Below are 21072 nucleotides of genomic sequence, written 5' to 3'. Positions count from 1 at the left end.
CGACGCACTCTCCCTGAAAAAATTGTTTAGTGCGCAAAGGCAGTCACCTAGGTGGACTGTGGTGCTGTCTGCGTCACCGCTCTGGGGTGAAGTGCGTGCTGTAACTTAGCAGAGAAGCGACGCACTCTCCCTGAAAAAATTGTTTAGTGCGCAAAGGCAGTCACCTAGGTGGACTGTGGTGCTGTCTGCGTCACCGCTCTGGGGTGAAGTGCGTGCTGTAATTTAGCAGAGAAGCGACGCACTCTCCCTGAAAAAATTGTTTAGTGCGCAAAGGCAGTCACCTAGGTGGACTGTGGTGCTGTCTGCGTCACCGCTCTGGGGTGAAGTGCGTGCTGTAACTTAGCAGAGAAGCGACGCACTCTCTGAAAAAATTGTTTAGTGCGCAAAGGCAGTCACCTAGGTGGACTGTGGTGCTGTCTGCGTCACCGCTCTGGGGTGAAGTGCGTGCTGTAACTTAGCAGAGAAGCGACGCACTCTCCCTGAAAAAATTGTTTAGTGCGTAAAGGCAGTCACCTAGGTGGACTGTGGTGCTGTCTGCGTCACCGCTCTGGGGTGAAGTGCATGCTGTAACTTAGCAGAGAAGCGACGCACTCTCCCTGAAAAAATTGTTTAGTGCACACAAGCAGGCAGCGTGGTGCCATTAGCTGGTGGGATAGATAGCAGCAATGCACTGGTCTGCCACAGAAACAATAACGCCGCAGGGGTAAATATGACCCCAATAATATATGGTGGAAAAAAAAAAGAAAATTTGCTCAGCTATGCTTCTGATTTCAGCTCTGATTTCAGCTCTGATGGAAGTTAAGCTCTGAGGATGGTGCTGTATGCACTGTAAGGCCTCTTTCACACATCAGGTTTTCGCCGTCAGGCGCGATCCGGCGCTTTTGACAGAAACCGGATCTGGCGAAATGCAATGCCGGATCCGGTTTCCCCCCATTGACTTGCATTTGCGCCGGATCGTGCCGGATGGCCATGCGTTTCATCCGGTTTTCGCCGGATCCGGCAATGTGTCGCGATCCGGCGTCTGGAAAAAACGGCTACTGTAACGTTTTTTGTCTCCGGCGAAAAAGCCGGACACGCCGGATCCGGCGCGTCCGGCTTTTTCACACAATGAAAGCCTATGAGCGCCGCAATGCGCCTGATCCGGCGAAAGCCGGATCCGGTTTTTTTGGTCTGAGCATGCTCAGCAGCTCTGCCCACAAGACATATATAAAAGCAAGACAGTGGGACCCACAGCCACACCCAACATGCCACCCAAGAAAGCAACCAAGCGCAGCAGGAGAAGGCAGGAGACCACTGCAGCACCATCACCACCCCAAATGGAGCAGCAAATGGAACATGCTGAGGAGGGGAGGCCAGCAGCAGATGAGAGACGGTAATTATCAAATCCCCCATTCCTCCAAACTAGGGCTATTGAATATCAAGATATTCATTGGTCCTTTGTTTCTCTTTATTCAACAGCCGCCCAATAGATGCAGCAGCAGCAGCAATGGCAGCAGCTGGAACACCACCCACAGGCATGGAGTGTGGCCACCAGGAAGACAGCACATCATCTTCTGGGAGCCCTCCCTCGCATCGTCAGCGTTTGACGGTAAGTTTTTATTTCCAAAATCCATCATCTCTGTAATATATGTCTATTCATTGCCTTTTATTTCAAAACAGGATTCACAAGATGAAGAGGAGCTCCCAGAAGAAGAAGGAAGGGGTGGACAGACACTTGGAGTGGGCTCACAATTGGTAAGTTTTTTGCATCAAACACAACATCACACTACACACAACACATAGAAAACAATGTTCTGCAGACCACACACAGCAAACAAATGCCTACATCCAAAGACATAACATTTTTTGTTTTCTTCTCTAGTCTTCCCAATCTGGTGCTCGGCCAAGAGGTCCTCGCAGTGCCTCCCAGGGTCGTCGGCGACAGCAACGCGGCGGTCACCAGCGTGTAAGTATAAATATTTTTGCTTTGTTTTTTTGCACTTTTTATTTCATTTCTTTTGTGGAGGCTAATTATGTTATTTTTGTCTTTTTCTTTAACAGCCTTCACAGCGTGCTCCCGACTCTGACGGTGAGGATGGAGGACTCGATGTGGACCACCTCATCGATCTCGTCAGAGAAAGGGAGCCGCTCTGGAATATGGCTGACCGCCGCCACGCTGACCTTATCGTTACCCGACGACTCTGGGAGGAAATCTGTTCGCTCCTTGTGGGCCGCTGGGAGGACCTCGATGTTCGGGCCCAGATTAAAGAGCGTAAGTATATACAGTACCGGTTGCTTGATGTAAACCAGTGTTTCCCGAACTCCAGTCCTCGTGGTCCCCACGGATCATGTGTTCAGGATTTCTATTTACTATGGAAATCCTGAAAACATGACCCCTGGGGACCATGAGGACTGGAGTTTGTGAAACACTGATGTTGTATACTAACCACTCCTTTCTCGTTTCAGGGAACAGAATTGTGAATCGGTGGCGGTCTGTGAGGGATAGTTTCAAGAAGGAGTTCAATAAAGAGATGCGGGCCCCGAGTGGATCTGGAGGACGCAGGAGCAAGTACAAGTACGCACAAGCCCTGTCGTTCCTCCGGGAAACAACGGTCACTAGAAGGTAAATATTACACACCACATGTGAAAAAAAATGTTAGATGTAACTTTTTTTTTTTCAGCCAGGGCCATACCATGTCAGTATTTTAATTGTTTTTTTTTCTCTTTATTCCACAGCACGGTGAGCAGCACTCGGGAGCCTGCACGATTGGACCCTTCTGAGGCGATCCCTGAGGAGACCGGCACCGAGGGACACTTCGACCGCCCCGGTACATCTGCACCTTCCCAGCCTTCCCACACATTCGACCCATCTGTCCCATCCACCAGCACAGGAGCATCGTGGCCGCCTACATTACATGAAGCTGCTGGTGAGGAGATCGCTTTCCCTTTACCCCACCCTTCTGCCCCTGCCACCTCTAGTACACCTGCGGGTACTGGACGGCAGCGGCAGAGGGGTCAGGAAAAGAGTTATGCGCCAGAGTTCTTGCATCTGAATGCATCTTTCCAGAACTGTCTAAAAGTCTTGTCAGAGCAAATCTCCGCAGGCTTTCAGCAGATCAACTCCAGCATTCTGGAGGTGAAGACACTTCTGCAAACCATGCATTCAGAAGCAAGATCTTCGCCAAACCACACCTTTTTCAGGTCTGTTGTGGAGCGCATGGCAACACTATCTCCTACCCAGCAGATGCATGTAATGCATTCGTGCCACGGTGCTCTACAGCAGGTTACATCCCAACCTCCACCTCCCACCACTGTAGTTCCTCCACCTGCACCCCCTCCAGCCACTTTCCATCCTCCCCCTCCTATTACATCTGCACCCCCTCCAGCCACTTTCCATCCTCCCCCTCCTATTACATACCAGCAACCTTCCCAGTACCAGCAACCTCCCCAGTACCAGCAACCTCCCCAGTACCAGCAACCTGCCCCGTACCAAACTCCTTCCCCGTACCAAACTCCTTCCCCATACAACTTTCCATCAACATCATCTGCTCCTACAGTCCCTGTCCAACCCTCCACTCCACCGCCCACCACATGTCCACCCATTCTGTAGCTTTTTCCACACCATCACCTCTAACTGTACCTTCCCCACCACGATCCCAGTCCTCTCTCCACACTCCCATTGTCGAAGTGTCCCGCAGCCCCTCCAGCAGTATTTCCACCCCACACTACACCGAGTTATAATGTTTTTTTTGTAATAAAAATGCCCATTTGGTTGGTTTCAAACCTTTATTAAAAAAGTTTTTTTTAACTTTAAAAACAGTTTACACAAAAAACAATATTTTAAATAAAAGTTAAATTATTGTTTACACTGGTTGTCTGTCATTTCTTTCTGCGGCGAAATAGGTTTAAAAAAAAGGTTAAATACAGGGTATTTAAAAGGTAAAAAGATATTCAAAACCAGGTATATAACTGTGGGTAAATTTTAGCTTTTTGCCACAGTTGTGTTCCTGGTTGTGTTTGAAGCAAAGTATTTCACCTGAAAAGTTGTGTTTATTGTTGGTGATTTCCTAACAATGAACACAACTTTTGTTAAAAGGTGAAATACTTTGCATAAAACACAACCAAGGAACACACCTGTGGCCTAAAGCTAAAAATAGTAAGACCATGACAAGATAGCCAACTTTGGTTGGCAAAGGTATATACTGTTGGTCCAGAAGGTACACAAGTTTGGTTAGGGCACAAATCTTTCACACTGTCATCCTGCCAGTGTACTCTGCCTTGAGGTGACAAAGTATAGTGCAAAATTGTCCCTCATTACTGAACCCGTCACAGAACTTCTAGTGGTAATATTTCCAATGACAACATCCATCTTCGCCAGTAACTTGCTCTTCTCTCCAACCTGCACTTTCTCCTCTACAACCTGTCAAAGAAGGGCTGTAGGAACATGCTATATATAGTTTTCCAGTAGCCAATCCCGTTCGGAAGGCCACAAGGGTCAATTTTAAAAACCAGATCCGGCGTAATCCGTCGAAAAACGGATAGAAAAACGGATGAACCGGATGAGACGGATCCGGTTTTGTCTGTCAAGAACAAGATGGATCCGGCAGAAAACCGGATCCGGCACATCAGGTTTTACAAAACATTTGCCGGATCAGGCATTCCGGCACGACGCCGGTTCGCGCCTGACGCCGAAAACCTGATGTGTGAAAGTAGCCTAAGGCTGCTCCTGCCTTTCTCCCTGCCTACAGTCCTCTACAGTACTCCTCCGTCCTGGTAGTTCTGAAAAGAACTTTTGTGTTATATGTGAGGAATCTTGAGGTCCTACACTGACTAACAGTCCCTAGATCTGCTCTATGTCTCCAACTCTAGCCCTGCACTAGCTCAGATCGTCACAGGAATGTGCCCAAAATGGCGGGGGCAGGGTTTATATACAGCCTTGCCTGTGATACATGACATAGGCATCACGATGGACAGCAGCCAATCATAGTAGTGCTCTTCACAGTTTTCTCACCTAACAAACTAGGCTGTCTCTGAAAATTAACATATTCTGTATTCTGCGAGTCCCGAATACAGTATATAGGAGTCCTAGACTCGCTAAGACTCGCTGCTGACAGCGGGACACAAAATCGCTAAGAAACTAGGATTGCTTGTATTAAACTCTGAAAAAACTAGGATTGCCATTGATTTGCATTGGACTCGTTACTGTGCGAGTAATCGCTTGGAAACTCGCAGAGTACCGACTCCTGCGAGTCCCCTACTACTCGCAGAGTAATGAGTCCTAACGAGTAGATTCGCCCATCCCTAGTTGGGGGTTATATATACTAGGTTGGGGAATGTATATACCACATGTCCCCCATACTAGTATATACCAGGCTGGGGGTTATATATACTAGGAAGGAGGGTATATATACACTAGGATGGGGGACATAAACCAGGTTGGGGGGATATATATGTCCCCCATCGTTGTACATAAAAAAAACCGCGTTCTTAAAAAAAGAAAAAAAAAAAAAAAAAACGTTCTCCAGCACAAATTCTAACACTAAAAACACACTAAAAAGCAGTGTGAACATACCTTTTTTTTTTATTTTTTATTTTAAAACTGAATGAAAAGTGTTCACTGTATTAAATTTGTTAGGGTATGTTCACATTGCTTTTTCTGTACCAGAATCTGTGACTTGTGTGAAGTTGGCACCCCATGTTCTCAAAAGATGAATAAAAATACACCATTTGTTTGTGCTGCGTTTGTGCCGCAAAAATGAACGTTTGCGCCGCTTTGGTTCCAGAGATATTGCGCGTTATATTTTTATGAAGCTCCGCCCACTTTCCACCCCATGTTCTTAAATTTTAAAAATGAATACACCATTTGTTTGTGCTGCGTTTGTGCCGCAAAAATGAACGTTTGCACCGCTTTGGTTTCCGAGATATTGTGCGCTCAATTTGCTGAAACTCCACCCACTTTCCACCCCATGTTCTTAAATTTTAAAAATGAATACACCATTCGTTTGTGCTGCAAAAATGAACGTTTGCGCCGCTTTGGTTCCAGAGATATTGCGCGTTATATTTTTATGAAGCTCCGCCCACTTTCCACCCCATGTTCTTAAATTTTAAAAATGAATACACCATTTGTTTGTGCTGCGTTTGTGCTGGTTTGTGCCGCAAAAATGAACGTTTGCACCGCTTTGGTTTCCGAGATATTGTGCGCTCAATTTGCTGAAACTCCACCCACTTTCCACCCCATGTTCTTAAATTTTAAAAATGAATACACCATTCGTTTGTGCTGCGTTTGTGCTGGTTTGCGCTGCAAAAAAAACCGTTTGTGCCGCTTTGGTTTATTAACGTTTGTGCCGCTTTGGTTTACGAGATATTGTGCGCTCAATTTGCTGTAACTCCACCCACTTTCCACCCCATGTTCTCAAATTTTAAAAATAAATAAATACATCATTCGTTTGTGCTGTATCTCGCACTGAGTTTGTGCCTCAAATCACTGTAACTGATATATGGATAAAGGGAGATAAAAAGAAATGAAAAACACCGGCTAGCCATAGCAATTTTATAATAAAAAAATGTATAAATTGTTCCTTACTAGACCCCATACTTCATTTCGATTTCCTGCTTGTGATGCCCCTCCCCCACACACTGTAACTTGGGGAAAGGCCTAACAATTTGACTACTAGCTGAGAGACTCCCAGGGTAAATCAAGTGTACTTACTTATTTGAACTGAAAATGTGCCAAACTGTCTTGGTAGATTTCTGCAAAGCTATTACCTGAGCAAAGAAACTTTAGTTCAATCATGGAGTTGTACTTTTATCTGTCTACAACAGCGTTTCCCAAGCAGGGTGCCTGCAGGTGTTGCAAAACTACAACTCCCAGCATGACCGGACAGTCAAAGGCTGTCCGGGTATGCTGGGGGTTGTAGTTCTCCAACACATCAAGTTGTTTGTAATTACAGTAATGCTTTAACCCATTAAAAGAGTACTCTGCTGCAAAACTTATCCCCTATCCCACCCCCCGGGGGGGGGGGTTTGGTACTGACCACTGGGACCCCCTGCAATCTCCTGCAGTGGCCCTCAGTGCTCCCCTGCATGGAGCAATCACCGCCCTGTGCAGAGTGACTGCCAACCACAGGGCTTTGCTGTGGCAGGCACGCCCCCACCATTTATTACTATGGGAGAGGCAGAGATACACAATACACTTTTCATCTGTAAAAGTAGAGAAGTGAGCATGCTAAGAATAGGATTATTTAATCTCAGTACAGTGATCCCTCAACACATACAATGGCCCCAACATACGATCATTTCAACATATGAAGGACTCTGTTGAATGCAGCATCACCTGCTGCTCCAGTATGGTTTTAACATACGATGATTCACCTGGAACTAATTACCATTGTATGTTGAGGGACCACTGTATCTTAACTATTAAAAATTATGTAATCAATTATTTTCCATATAATACACTGCATGTAAAACTAATAAAAACATTTTTTGTTTTGATCAGATGCCCAGGAAGCCAGCCTGTGACTATGATGACATTATAAATGTCATCTGTTCTTCACATGAAAAAATTATTACAGGACAGGCAATAGCATTCCCCTCAGAAAAAGTATGGGTAGACTTGTGTCAAAAATTAAATAACAAAATGTCACCAAAAAACCTTTACACGTTTGTAAAGACAAATCGGCACAATGTATGGGAAGCCCTTGGTCTGTACAAAGATGTTACAAATATCCCAAAACAACCTTCCAACAGTGAGAGCTCAGAAGGAACAGAGAGTCATTCATCAGTTCAGTGCTATGACATTCAGTTTGAGTTCAGTCTTTCTTTTCAGAGCTGGATCAAAATTTGGCCTGAAAAAGTAATTTACAATGACAAATCTATGTATGCTGATAAAAGAGAATACACAATCTTAAAACCTGGTACATGGACTCACATATTGAATGAGGAGATCTGGAAAAATATCAAGTCATCGTGCACACTTAAATTCAGGAGGGCAAAGGTTTATCCAAATGTTGTATCTAACTACATAGATATAACAGGGTGCTGCACAGAGTGTGATGCACAACTATCCATAAAAGTTGAAGAAATACCAGAGATTGCTAAGCCAGTAGTGCTTAAGTTTATGATCTGCAATATTGATGACAGTCTCCACACAGGAAAATCAAAACGTAAATTATCAGGAGATTTAAGAAAAAGGTTGTCAAAAGAACTCTGGGAAGGACGAAAACAAGCACATGTATGGCGAGCAGCTGAGGCTTATAAAGTTATGGATGTTGGTGACCCTGAGCCTAGCCATCTACCAAATCTAGCAACGTTAAGAAAAGCCAAGCAAGAGATTGGCGAAAGAGAGTTAATGCACAAGGACCCAATTCTTTCATTACATCTCCTGAAATACAGTGTTCCTCAGACTGGAAGCATACACAACATTGGTCTAGATAAAATTTTTTGCCATTACTGGACCCAGTCTCAGATGCAAGTCTACCAAATAAAGTCAAAGAACTTGGGTTCCTATGTAAGTTTTGATGCAACAGGTTCAGTAGTGAGAAAACTAAAAAGACCTGTTGGCATTTCTGCACACATCTTTTTGTACCAAGGGGTTTTGTGTTCGAGTGGAGATCATATCCCAGTAGTGCAGATGCTTTCTGAGAGCCATACTGTTAATTCTATAGCACAATGGCTGACTGAATGGAAACAAGCAGGTGCTACTGTTCCAAAGGAAGCAGTTTGTGATTTCTCCCTCGCTTTGCTTGGAGCTCTAGTTAAGGCTTTCACTCCTTACCCCGACTTGAAGACATATATAAATCAGTGTTTTGGAGTGTTGACCAGGAATGTTGCATCAAAACTACCACCATGCTTTATTAGAATTGATGTTGCGCACTGTATCAAGCTTATTAGCCGATGGGAATGTCTGAGGCAAGCTGGAAACAGAGTAAGGGAATTCTATCTCAGAGCAATGGCACAACTTCTACAGTCTACATCACTTGATGATGCGAGAGAACTCATTCATTCAATTTCAGTTGTTGCTTTTAGTGAATCAGAAGGGAATGATGACAGAGGCACACCAGTTTTATCAGAGACTAGCAAAGTTCAACTGAAGAGACGGATTGCAGAGGGACGTGTTTTACCCACTGTCACTGAAGATGACTATGGAGTAGAGATGAAAGAACAAGAGGATGAGCCAATTCAACCATGCCAAACAGACCTGAAAATATGGGCAACAGAAATTTGTGAAAGGAGTAAGATGCTTGCAGCAAATCATGGTGACCGAGACAATTTACATTTCCTTCCAGAACTTGTTCCAAATCTTTTAAGAATGGCATGTTACCTTCCACTTTGGACAGCCATAATGGTTCCACACTTTAAAAGTGTGAACATGACAGCAAGTTCTGCAAATGTTGAGGCTGAATTTAAGAACATAAAAAATGGACTCTTTAAACATGAATGTCTCCCTATTAGAACCGACCGATTTGTAATTCGTCACCTTGAATTTATGGAAGGCAAAATGAGACTTTCCTCAGCTCCCATAAAGAAAACCGAAAGCAGTGAAAATATGAGCCAAGAGAATGGGCAAAAAAACAGCAACTGTGAGGAGGATTCACAAGTTCACATAAAATTGGGTGATGAAAGTAGCTTGCAGGAGCAGCCTGTTGAAAATTGGAAAGGTCTCAGTATTCCTCCAAAAAAGAGATTGTCCTACCTAACCCCATGTTCCGAGTTGCTGCACATGGACACAAAATTTAACCGAAAAAAAAAGGTGAGCATTTTGAAAAATGGTAACCATCTAGCTAAAAAACCAATACAAGTAAACAAAAAGCTTATAAGTATCATTAATACCTGTGCACTTGATTCATTTTGCCAGTGTCTTTGTTGTGCATTCTGGGACAGTGGATTATTTTGCAATTATGTCATCAAAGAAAACACCGTTGAAATTTTTGAATTGGTGCAGACAATTGTGACAAAGGGAGTTGGAAAGGAAGTTTATGCAATGAGGGCTAAAATACTGTCTGGAATATTTGAATATGTTCAGCTGAAGTCAGGTGTGAGGCAGGTCAATGCTGAATGTAATGTTGCACACATAATCTCAATGACAATGAGACAGGTACCAAGTGTAATAATTAAAACACAGTGTTCTTCTGTGTACTGCAATAGAAATATAGCTAATTCCAGAGCAATCCCTCTTCTGCCAATCAATATACATATTTTAGAAACTAATGGACTTAGTAAACGTCAGCTAGCATTGGAAGATGGGCTACACCTAAATGTTTCAAAATGTCTAAAGCCATTAAAGTCACCTCAAGAGTGTCCAGATGGCTTGAAAATTCAGGATGCATCTTCATTGAAATTCCTTTGCAGTGGTTCGGTCACGCACAGCTGCACCACTGGACAAGTACTTTGTATTGAAATAAGTGCAGAAACACAGTATACACTGTCCGAAATACCTGTGAACATACATCTGGACAGTCATTCATTTGTGCTACGAGGGGTTGTTGCCTTCATTCCAGGAACTGGCAATATGTCTCTTGGTCATTATGTTGCCTATTGTAGAAGAAAATTTAATGGCTGGGAGAAATATGATGACCTGTGTGACTTTATTACAACAGCCTCTGCAAAGACCAAGATACAACCCCATGTTGTAATATTTACAAAGGAGGAGTGAATATGTGGAGAATCTGTCTCATCATGAGTCCCGTGGCAAGTCACAGGCTCCAAGATTGTTGTGGAAAGTTTAAAAGTATCCTGGCACCAAACAAAGTGTTAGTAACGCTTTCCTCTAAGGTTGTTTTGGTGCTTAAAGTGTATGTTTAAAATAACCTAAAATATGCCTTACCAATATTTTTTTATTCTGTTAACATTTTGTTAATGTGGATTTCCCATTATGATTAAACCGTTTCATGGTTCTTTAAACAGTTCTGCTGTCTACAAAGTTTCATCTGTTATTGGTAATTCCATTTTTATCTGTGTTTAATTTGCAAAGATTTATTAAGCTCTGAAGGTCCTGTTTAGTTGGACAGCTATATTAAAATAACAATACTTTTGTTTTGAGCCAGACACAAAATCATGGTCTACCACGGTTTTGAGTCCAGCAAGAAAACCACATATGGAGCAAAAATGAGCCAACTAGGGTCACTTGCGTACCCCAGCCAGATCATAGAAATGAATGGAGCGTATGCCCAGTATGCCCAAATGTAATGTTAACCCAGCCATATTCACACTGCAATCCAAAGCCATCACACACAAAGTGGTGATGTCTACGGTCATTGCATATTTATGCAAAGATTTTCATAGAAGATGACAGTCACTTTACATAAACTGGCCAACGTCAAAAGTAATCACAATCTTTTTTTTCCCTGGAATTCTTTTTATAGTGCAACGTAATTTGGCTAAACAATGTGTTAGGCCTGCTGGGTAATATAAAAAAAAGAAACAAAACCCCTCAGCAGGCCCAGATGGAACTATGGGAGCCACTGGGTCCTAAAACCCTCCCTGCAAGGTGACGTCAGCAGGGAGAGGACAGCCAACACTCACGTGACAAAAATAACCAATAAGACTGCAGCTGAAAAGTCAGACACACCTCTGGCTGAGAAACCACAACAGAAAATATATACAATAATTTAATAACGTTGAGACCAGGTGCGGACCACTGGTGCCCCCGCCGATCTAGATTCCCTACGCTACAACCCTAACTAGACCGTCAGACTTCACACCCGCAAGGGCGATCCACCCGACCACCATCTCCCTAGTCTCACTCCTGTCTCCAACCTGACTAGGGTGGGGGCCCTAGGGTTACAGCTGGTAGTGGCAGAATGTAAATAGGGCACCAGCAGTCCACAGATGTTCTTACCTGGTCCGTAGAAGAAACTGCAGAAGCAAACAATATCTCGGAAACCAAAGCGGTGCAAACGTTCATTTTTGCGGCACAAACCAGCACAAACAAATGGTGTATTCATTTTTAAAATTTAAGAACATGGGGTGGAAAGTGGGCGGAGCTTCATAAAAATATAACGCGCAATATCTCTGGAACCAAAGCGGCGCAAACGTTCATTTTTGCGGCACAAACCAGCACAAACGCAGCACAAACGAATGGTGTATTCATTTTTAAAATTTAAGAACATGGGGTGGAAAGTGGGTGGAGTTTCAGCAAATTGAGCGCACAATATCTCGGAAACCAAAGCGGTGCAAACGTTCATTTTTGCGGCACAAACCAGCACAAACGCAGCACAAACAAATGGTGTATTCATTTTTAAAATTTAAGAACATGGGGTGGAAAGCGGGCGGAGCTTCATAAAAATATAACGCGCAATATCTCTGGAACCAAAGCGGCGCAAACGTTCATTTTTGCGGCACAAACCAGCACAAACGCAGCACAAACAAATGGTGTATTTTTATTCATCTTTTGAGAACATGGGGTGCCAACTTCACTCAGGTGAATCAGTGCCAGGAAACATGCAAAAGCTGCATCACATTTGAATAAAGACAGATTTGTGCAATGAAGAAAAAAAAAAAAATATTAACTACTGCTCCATGACAGGTAACCTGTACGCACCAAGTTAATGTAATGATGAGATGCTGGAAAGTGGATGTGAGGTGCTGGGTGTGGAAAGCTAAGTGGCAGATATGAATGTCTTTAAAAAGTATCAATGCATAATGCATATTTAAATTCATCTCCTTAGGCTACCAGATTGTGAAGCTGCCGGCAGCAGCAGTGGTGAACCATCTACGTAAGTTCTATTTACCATTAGGTCCAAGTACTGTATTAGTAACAGATTAAATATAAGCATGTGCAGATATATCTGTGTATATCAGTTATTTAATCGGACAACAGGGTACACAGAGGCTGTCTGGATCATGTGTCCGGTGGATATACACATGCCTACTCAATGTATGTTGCATGTATCATTAGACGATTACTACCCACTAGTCTCTGAGCAGGTATGCAGGGTAGTCTCAGGGGCCGGCCTTATGTCCTCTTCTCTTCCTGGTTGAGTAGTGTTACATATACACAAATGTGTGCTATACATCAGGCAAGTGAATCTCTTCTGGGTCTCCACACTGTGTGCATATGCTGTGACTCAACCAGGAGCGTGAGGGGGGGGCGGAGGGGGTCATGCAGCCTCAGAAACCTGCTAAGCACTTTTTTTGTGTAGTGATGGGTGCTGGGGGGGTGGTTTCCTGGCCAAACAAGGTGGGGTGCTTTTGGTGGGTGGGAAGTCCTCACCTTATCACTGGTCATGCGGCAGGGATGTCCCTGTGTATGGATAGTGTTAGGATCTTGATCAATGGCGTAACTGGAAGCTCATGGGCCCCAATGCAAAGGCTCCAACGGAGCCCTCAATTGTTGCAAATCTGTAATAGCATTAGTATTTCTGTAGGCCAAAAGGGACTTTTGGGGCCCCCTAGGCACCAGGGCCCACGTGCGATTGTAACCCCTGCACCTATTGTAGTTACTCCCCTCATCTTGATACAATAGAAAATTATGTAGAGAGGATACAGGATATACAGGTACCTGACACTAATTATGAGCAAAAAGTTCTCTACTATGTGTCCCAATATGTGTGTCTATAGCTGTTTCAGGTCTCACCCGCAAAAACAACTGTCGGAGGCTGGGATGTACAACAAACATGATAAAGTCCCCTATGCTGACAAGGTTTAAAACATATTTACAGGAGACCCATAAAGAGATTTCTGTTGAGGCAATGGTAAGTTTCGTACGCTGTCAGGTTGCATGTAGATGAATACTCCTTAAAGAGACAAATCCTAATGTATGTGTGTTTAATTTCAGGTAGACAATGTTGCCAAATTTCTTTATTTCGTCAATCCAGAGGAAATCACCTTGGACTTTATAAACTAATTTGACAAGACAAAGGCATATTTTGATGAACTGACAAAGCAAAATACTGAGAATACTAATCAAAAATACCTACGAAATGTGCGCCAATTTGTAATTTTTGTGAGACACAACTACCCTGATATTGTGGATGAGGAGGAAACAAAAGCAAATGCAAAACGTTTTTAGAGGAATTAAACAAGATTCAACAGGGACTCCATAAGACTCGTAAAGGCATGAAAAGGGGGTAAGTATTGGAGTCTTTGCTTGGATAATTTCCGTAAATTACAAAAGTATTCATAAGAATGAATATGTGAAAGTATCTTTTTTTTTTAATCACATACAGGTTGGCTCCCCAGCCAAACACTAATCTAGAATGCTGCAAAATCCTAGAAGTGTCTAAAAAACATATCAACACCATATTTAAGAAGGCAAGATTGGATCAAATAATCTCCAACAATGAAAAGGTTCTAGCTGGATCATACCTCGTTGCACTCCTCATTTTGTGACACAAACGCAAGCCATCGGTACCCAAAAACCTAACGGTAAGCAACTTATTATCATACTATTGACAGATATGATGTTGTAGAAGAATGGAAGACAGCGTCTCAGATTGGTGCAGTATCAAAAAGCACTTTATTCCGCTCACAGCGCGCTTTTTGAAACTGCACCAACCTGTGAGACGCTGTCTTTCGTTCTTCTACTATGTACCTGTGACTGGGTGGACTCCCCAGTTGAAACTTGCGCCACGACCCTTGAGGTATATGAGGACTTCAGATTGCTGGGTGCTGTTGATCACCAACCATTTTTGTGTAGATATGATGGTGTGTCATATGCAATGTATTTTCTATGTTTGCTATCCAATAGGTAAAACATTGGATGCAAAAGAAAGAGGTAAGAGACCGTGAAGAAAAAAAATTCGTAGCTGTTTACATAGGACACGATATAGTTATACTGAACAATGAGGAGGAGAAGGTACGTGTTAGAAATCCTTGGAGAAAACATGAAGAGTATATATTTCAGTGTTCTATATAGAGTAAAACAATAAATTATGGATTTGATCTAACAGCTTTTTAGAACATATTTTGAAAAAATACGGCCAACACTGCAAAGTACAGAAGTGTGCGTTCTGTGGTGGGGTAGGTCACCTCGCCGCCACGTGTAAGGACATTCGGTGCCACCTGTGTGGTGAGCTAGATCACCCGCTCAGCCGCTGCCCTCACTCTTTCTCCAATGCCGCTGCAGGCCCGGTGGGGGGAGACCATGAGGGGGGCAACCTCTGGCGGCGCTTCCTCTGCTGCCGCAGGTAGTGGCAGATGGGGAGGGGCTAAGGGGCCGGTGAGGAAAGGAAATGCTGGTAAGAGGGGCCCCGCATACCAGCGGAGGCAGGAAAATCGCCAGGGGGGAAAGGGGCGGGTGGAGCCTCGGGCAACCGGGGTGATGCCAGGCCCTCCCTCTAGGCCGACGGCTAAAGCCTCTGAGGCCCTGGGGAGGAAGCAGTGAGTGAGGAGATCAGGAGGATGGAGAAGGAGGACAAAGTGGCTGACACAGATAATTCCTCACAATATGAAAGCGTTGATGAGGAGGTCACAGAGCAACCTACAACATCGGGTGGCAGAAACAAGCGTACCAACCACAAAACGGGGGGGGGGGGGGGGGAGAAGGCTGGCAAGTCTTCAAGGTCTCCCCCGCCCCAGAGGGTACGTATGGAAGGGCCCACTGACCCCCTCTGATCAAACTCTCCAACCAGTTCAGCACCCTCAGAGGTTCAGATGATGAGCCGCAGGATGAGGGTGCTGGCGGAGTCCGTCCCTCGGGGGGCACTGTTCCTCCTGAGGGGGGGACGGACCTAGAGCCCGGAGGCGAGGACACTGGGGGGGAGGGATGGACACATCAGGGAGTTCTTTGAAGAGGAACGGCTCCGACTCCTCTCCGGGTGATGGTAGTAGCGGGGTGGGTAAGAAAAAGGCCATCGAACTTGATCACTCATGATGGCTGAACTCTCCCTGTTGACGCTGGCGTACATTAATGTCGCCAGCATTAATTGAGATTCGGCTAGAATCACGGCTTTTGATTTTTTCTCCCGAATTGAGGCAGAAATTTTATTCTTGCAGGAGACCAGACTAACGGACATGGGGGCCATATATAAAGCATGGAGGGAGTGGAGGTGCGGTCCCTCATACTGGTCTCTTGCGGCCGAGCCGTATAGCGGGGTGGAGGTCCTTTTTAAGACCGCAGATGTGGAATGCCGACGAGTAATCGAGTTGGAAATAGGGAAGTGCCTGGTCTTAGACGTTTTCATGAGGGGACAAGAGCTTCGGCTCATTAATATCTACGGCCCACAGTCAAAGTGGGACCCGAAATGTCTCTTCCTGAGGATCAAGCCCATTCTTTTTACGAACCGACAGGTGATCTTCGGTGGGGATTTCAACAACGTTACAAGGTCCCGTGACCGGGGAGGTCCCGGAGATTGCCTGGCTTATGACAGCGTCGCGCTTAATAACATAGCTAGTGAAGCTCGCCTGGTGGATGTCCACATCCGGCACACGCCAGGCCACGGGGGTTTCACCTATCAGGGGTAGCTGTAGATCTAGAATACATAGGTTTTTTTTAAAAGAGGACGCCATCTTTTCCGCTGTGTCTGCCGTTGAGGTGGAGTTCTCCGACCACTGTTTAATTTTCTTTTCTCTGAATGTTGCAGACTCTCCCCGGAAGGGAAGAGGGCTGTGGAAGCTGAATTCGTCCCTGCTGGAAGAAGCGAAGGTGAGACAATCCTCTGAGGATTTTCTTCAGAGCCAGGTACCGCTTTTGGATCTCTGTAGCAGTAAGTCAGAGTGGTGGGAGATCTTCAAAAAGCGGGTGACGGGGTTCTTCCGTCAGCTCTCGAGCCTCAGAGGTCTGAACAGGCACTGCTTGTACCAGGCTCTGAGGAGGAAACTCGAGCAGCTCATCGCGACTGGAGGTGACCGTGAGTAAATCTCCAGAGTGAAATCTTTGCTCAAGAGGTGCCAGTATGATAGGCACACATCTTTGGCTTTTGAGAGGGATTTCAGGAAGTACCGCTCGCCCGACCTTTACAGAAACTGCAAGATGTCAGTGAGTTTTAAGATGGAGACAGGACTGATCGACAGTACGGGGTCCCTGAACAGATCCAAATCAGGGATCCTGGAGGTGGTCAGGTCCTTCTACTCGCACCTCTTGGAAAAGAAGGATCTGGATGGGATATCGGCTTTCCTGGCTGAAACCATCCCTGAGCCAGGGGATGATCCCGCTCTTGGTGTTTTGGCATTAGAAATCAGGGAAGAGGAAGTGAGACTGGCCATTGATGGGCTTTCGCCCAAGAAATCGCCAGGTCCAGATGGCTTAACATCTGAGTTTTACAAGACCTTTAGGGACTCCTTGGTCCCCCTCTTGACAGGGGTGTTTAATGAGTGTCTTTCCTCAGGCACTCTTCCCAGTTCAATGAGGTCAGCCCTGATCATTCTGTCAAAAGGGAAGAACTCGTCCCGTATCGAGAATTGGCGTTCCATAGCACTTCTCAATACGGACCGGAAGGTTCTGGCAAAGGTACTGTTTAATCGGCTGGTCAAGTTTGCACCCCGGCTCCTTTCGGGGGCCCAGCACTGCTGTTCCAGGCCGCAGTACTTTTAGTGCTGTGCTCGGTGTCCGGGAGGCAGTGGAGCAGGGTAGGGCATGTTACTGGAAGGGGTACTTGCTGTCATTAGATCAAGCAAAAGCCTTTGACAGGGTTAACCAGGAATACCTCTGGTCTTTCCTTTTGAGGAACGGTCTGCTTGGGAGGTTTGTCAATTGGTTAGAGACATTATATCAGGGGGCTGAGACTTTTCCGCTCGTGAACAGTTGGACAGGTCACCCTTTTAAGGTGGGTTCTGGGGTCCGTCAGGGCTGTCCTCTGAGCCCACTATTATACGTGTTCGCGATCGATCCCTTCTTAAGGAGGGTGGATCGTGGACCGTTGGTGGGAGTTGGGATGGACCGGGAGGGCTCTGGGTCCTCTGAGGGTGGTGGTGTACGCTAACGAGGTTTCCCTTTTCGTATCCTCGAGAGGGGAGGAGGATTGGGTTATGTCCGAGGTCGTGCACTACTCGGAAGCTTCCGGGTCCATGATCAACCGGGAAAAGTGCGAAAGTCTCTGGCTGGGAGGGGGAGATCCTAGTTTTGATCTCCCGGACACCCTTCCAGGGCTCCAGACCCCTGCCAAAATCTTAGGCAGGCATCGAATTTGGCCCCGGGGACTACCCCCAGGAAAATTGGGAGGGCAGACTTAAGATCGCAGCCCAAAAGGTAGGCCAGTGGAAGGGCTGGTCTTTAACCCTAAGGGAAAGGGTTGGCTTGGCCAAAGGCTTTCTGCTTCCGTTGTTAATTTACCTTGGCAGCGTCTGCATCTTGCCAGAACCTCTCTGGACATGGGTCTACAGCTTGTTCTTCCAGCTGTTATGGGGGAATAGGCTCAACCTAATCAAGAGAGAGGTCACATACCGCACGAGGAGACAAGGTGGGTTGGGTATGGTCAACCCAGTAGTGTTCTTAGTGAACACCTTTCTTAAGGCCAACATTTCCCAACCTCTGGCTAGAGAGGGCTCCTCCGTTGGTATTCTCCTGCAGGGGCTGGCTTCGGCCCTTCTTCCAGCAATGGGAGACAGGAGGGCAGGTGAAGGACCTCCTTACACCTCACGGACATCTCCCGACTTACGCTACCCCGGTTCTGAAGGTGATCCGCCGGTGGGGTCTGGGAATGTGGGAAATCAAAACCATGTCAAGGCAATGCCTTGACAGTATGGGTTCTGTTGACCCATTTCCAGAAGCTCCTGGTCCTCAGGGATTGCCCAGGCCAGGATCTGGAGGTGGGGCTCGGGCTTTTGAGTTCAAAGCGGATCCCACACGAAGTTTTGGGACTTGGCCTAGCGCTGCTTTCACGGGAGACTGTATGTAAGGGACAACCTGAAGTACAGGAACTCCGATGATCGGGGTTGTCCCCGTGAGAAGTGTGGCGACATGCTGGAAACCATGGAGCACTTCCTCCTTTGGTGTCCTTTTAATACAGAGGTTTACAACAGGGTGGGTGCTTCCATATGTTGGCCACGGCTGGCGTCCCTCACCTATCCGGAGTGGGTCTATGGGGCGTTCAGATCCCTGGGTGGCTGAGAACGGAGCAAGTTATTCTTAGTTAGCATAGTGGTCAGGTTTTACACGTGGAACGCACGGTGTCTAGTGTCCACACAACAAAGCCCTCCCCCGGGACAAGGTGGTTAGTAACATCTTGGGTGACCTGGGGAAGGTGTGTTCTTTGGAGTTCGAGAGACTGGGTACAAGGACGGCCTCTAGCCTTTGGAGGGGTCTCTCCTGTTAATGTACCCTAGGGAAGGCTGGCCTGTGTGTGAATGTTGGTAGGAACAGCATAAGGTGGTGTGGGTGATGAGGGAGAGATGTAGGGGCAGATAGAGACAGGGAGGGACAAATAGTGAGTTAGCTATGTTAAGTTAGGTAGAGTAGGGATAGTTCTTAAGGGACAGAAGTAGGGACAGCTTTAGTTGATGAGGGACAGGGTGAATGTGTTGGTGGTGAGGGATGGGGCCTCCTAGGACTCCAGTCTCCTGGTGGTGGGCTGTTGCATGGCACGATTAGCTTTTTGTTTTGAAATGAAATACAATGGATATTGGGCTTGCAGGCACCGAACTTGGGCCTTGCAAGCTAAGGTGAAAAGTTATGTCGTTAATTGAAAATGTTGTTGGGTAAGGTTATATTGTTTGTAAGGTTATGAGGTTATAGGATATGACTTATAACATTACGTATTTAATATGTATTCAATATTGCTTGTATGTATGTGACATTGTTTGTGTATAGTTGTATGAGCGTTGTATTTTGAGTATAAACAAAAAAAAAAAAAAAAAAAAGGTGTGCTGTGTACAGTAATATAGGCTAAGGTTTTTTGCCAAGGCGGCTTTCATTTTGTTGTGGCAGTATGGGCCTATTTTTTTTTCTCCTTCTGTAGTATAAGTGTGAATGAGGGTGTATGAATGTGGGTGAATGTCTTAAAATTTGGGTTGTTTTTTTTCTTCTTCCCTTTTCTGCTTTTGAGAAGGTCAGTTCATCTGCGGGGGTTCCTGAATGCAAACTGAAAAGCTTGCAAGGAAAGGACTGTCAGGAAGGAAATGGACTTCCAGAGAAATTGCGGTTTTTGCACAATATATGTTAAACAGTATGTCCTAATGTTTTGAGTAATGTCTGCTGTATTTGGTTTATGTTTTCATGTGATGTTCTCTTTGTATTATGTTATGTTTTGTACTTTAATTAAAAGAGTTCCTGCTCCAGTCTGCAGGTGGAGAGGAAGAGGCGGAGCCTGTGTGCTGCAGGTTGCAAAGAACAAGCTCCTGGAAAGGATTTTTTCCATCTGGACTGTTTGCCTACCCCCTTCCCAGGAAGAGACTTTCCCTGGGACTGAGTACCGGGGCTGTGCCCTGGGCTCCCACCCCCCGGCAAGCCGGCTGGGGGTTGGAGGCCTCACATTCCATTATATCTATACCATCTGGCCAGTCCCAGGGAGATGGGCAAAAGGAAGACCTCGGGGGACCGCAAGACCCCAGCATTCAGGACCCCTGAAGCCGGGGCCGTGGCGGTTCCTTCTCCCGGAGGAGGAGAGGTAGCAAGCAGAGGTGCGGCGGTGGGGCCCCCAGGTGGCGGGGGACCCAGTCACCACCTATGGCTCCTGTATCCATGAGCACCTCTGAATACGAGGAGGCTGCCAAGCAGCTAAGAAGACTCCGGGAGGAGTTGAAGGGAGCCTGCATAACAGCTAAGAAACGGCTGCCTGCCTCAAGGAAAGCAGAGGTCTCCGCCACGGTACAGAGGCTGAAGGGGGCGATAAAGGCTTTGGAAGATCGGGAGCGGCCCCTTCGAGGAAAAATTGAGGAATGACAACCAGTTCAGAGCCCTGACCGGTGGGTCAGGAGGCCCCAGCCAGGTGGAGGACGAGGAGGAAGATGGCGACTGTGCTACATCTGCGCCAGCCCCACCTGAAGACCCGGTGAGTGCCAATGCCCAGGTGTCACATAGCGGGATAGCCCCCAAACAAGTGGTCCTCCCACTGGACTCCAGTATCTTGGGAGGAAAGTGGGAGTGAGGGGGAGGAAGGAAGGAGCCGTAGCAGCAGTGAGGGGGGCTGCCACATCCTGTGGCAGATCGAGTCCCCAGCACGGTTTGGCACACTGTTTGGGGACGAGAGCTGTGATGAGGGAACTGGAAAGAGAAAA

General features: G+C 46.0%; 1 long non-coding RNA gene across 1 annotated transcript in view; it reads right to left on the bottom strand.

Annotated features, from left to right (window-relative positions):
- Positions 1-21072, bottom strand: part of LOC141047575 (uncharacterized) — a 149734-nt gene that overhangs the window by 52758 nt on the left and 75904 nt on the right. The window lies entirely within an intron of this gene.

Source organism: Dendrobates tinctorius, unplaced genomic scaffold, assembly GCF_039654945.1.
Source record: "Dendrobates tinctorius isolate UK_male_01 unplaced genomic scaffold, ASM3965494v1 ptg000128l, whole genome shotgun sequence".
NCBI classification, from domain to species: domain Eukaryota; kingdom Metazoa; phylum Chordata; class Amphibia; order Anura; family Dendrobatidae; genus Dendrobates; species Dendrobates tinctorius.
This window is presented reverse-complemented; position numbering and strand designations above follow the sequence as displayed.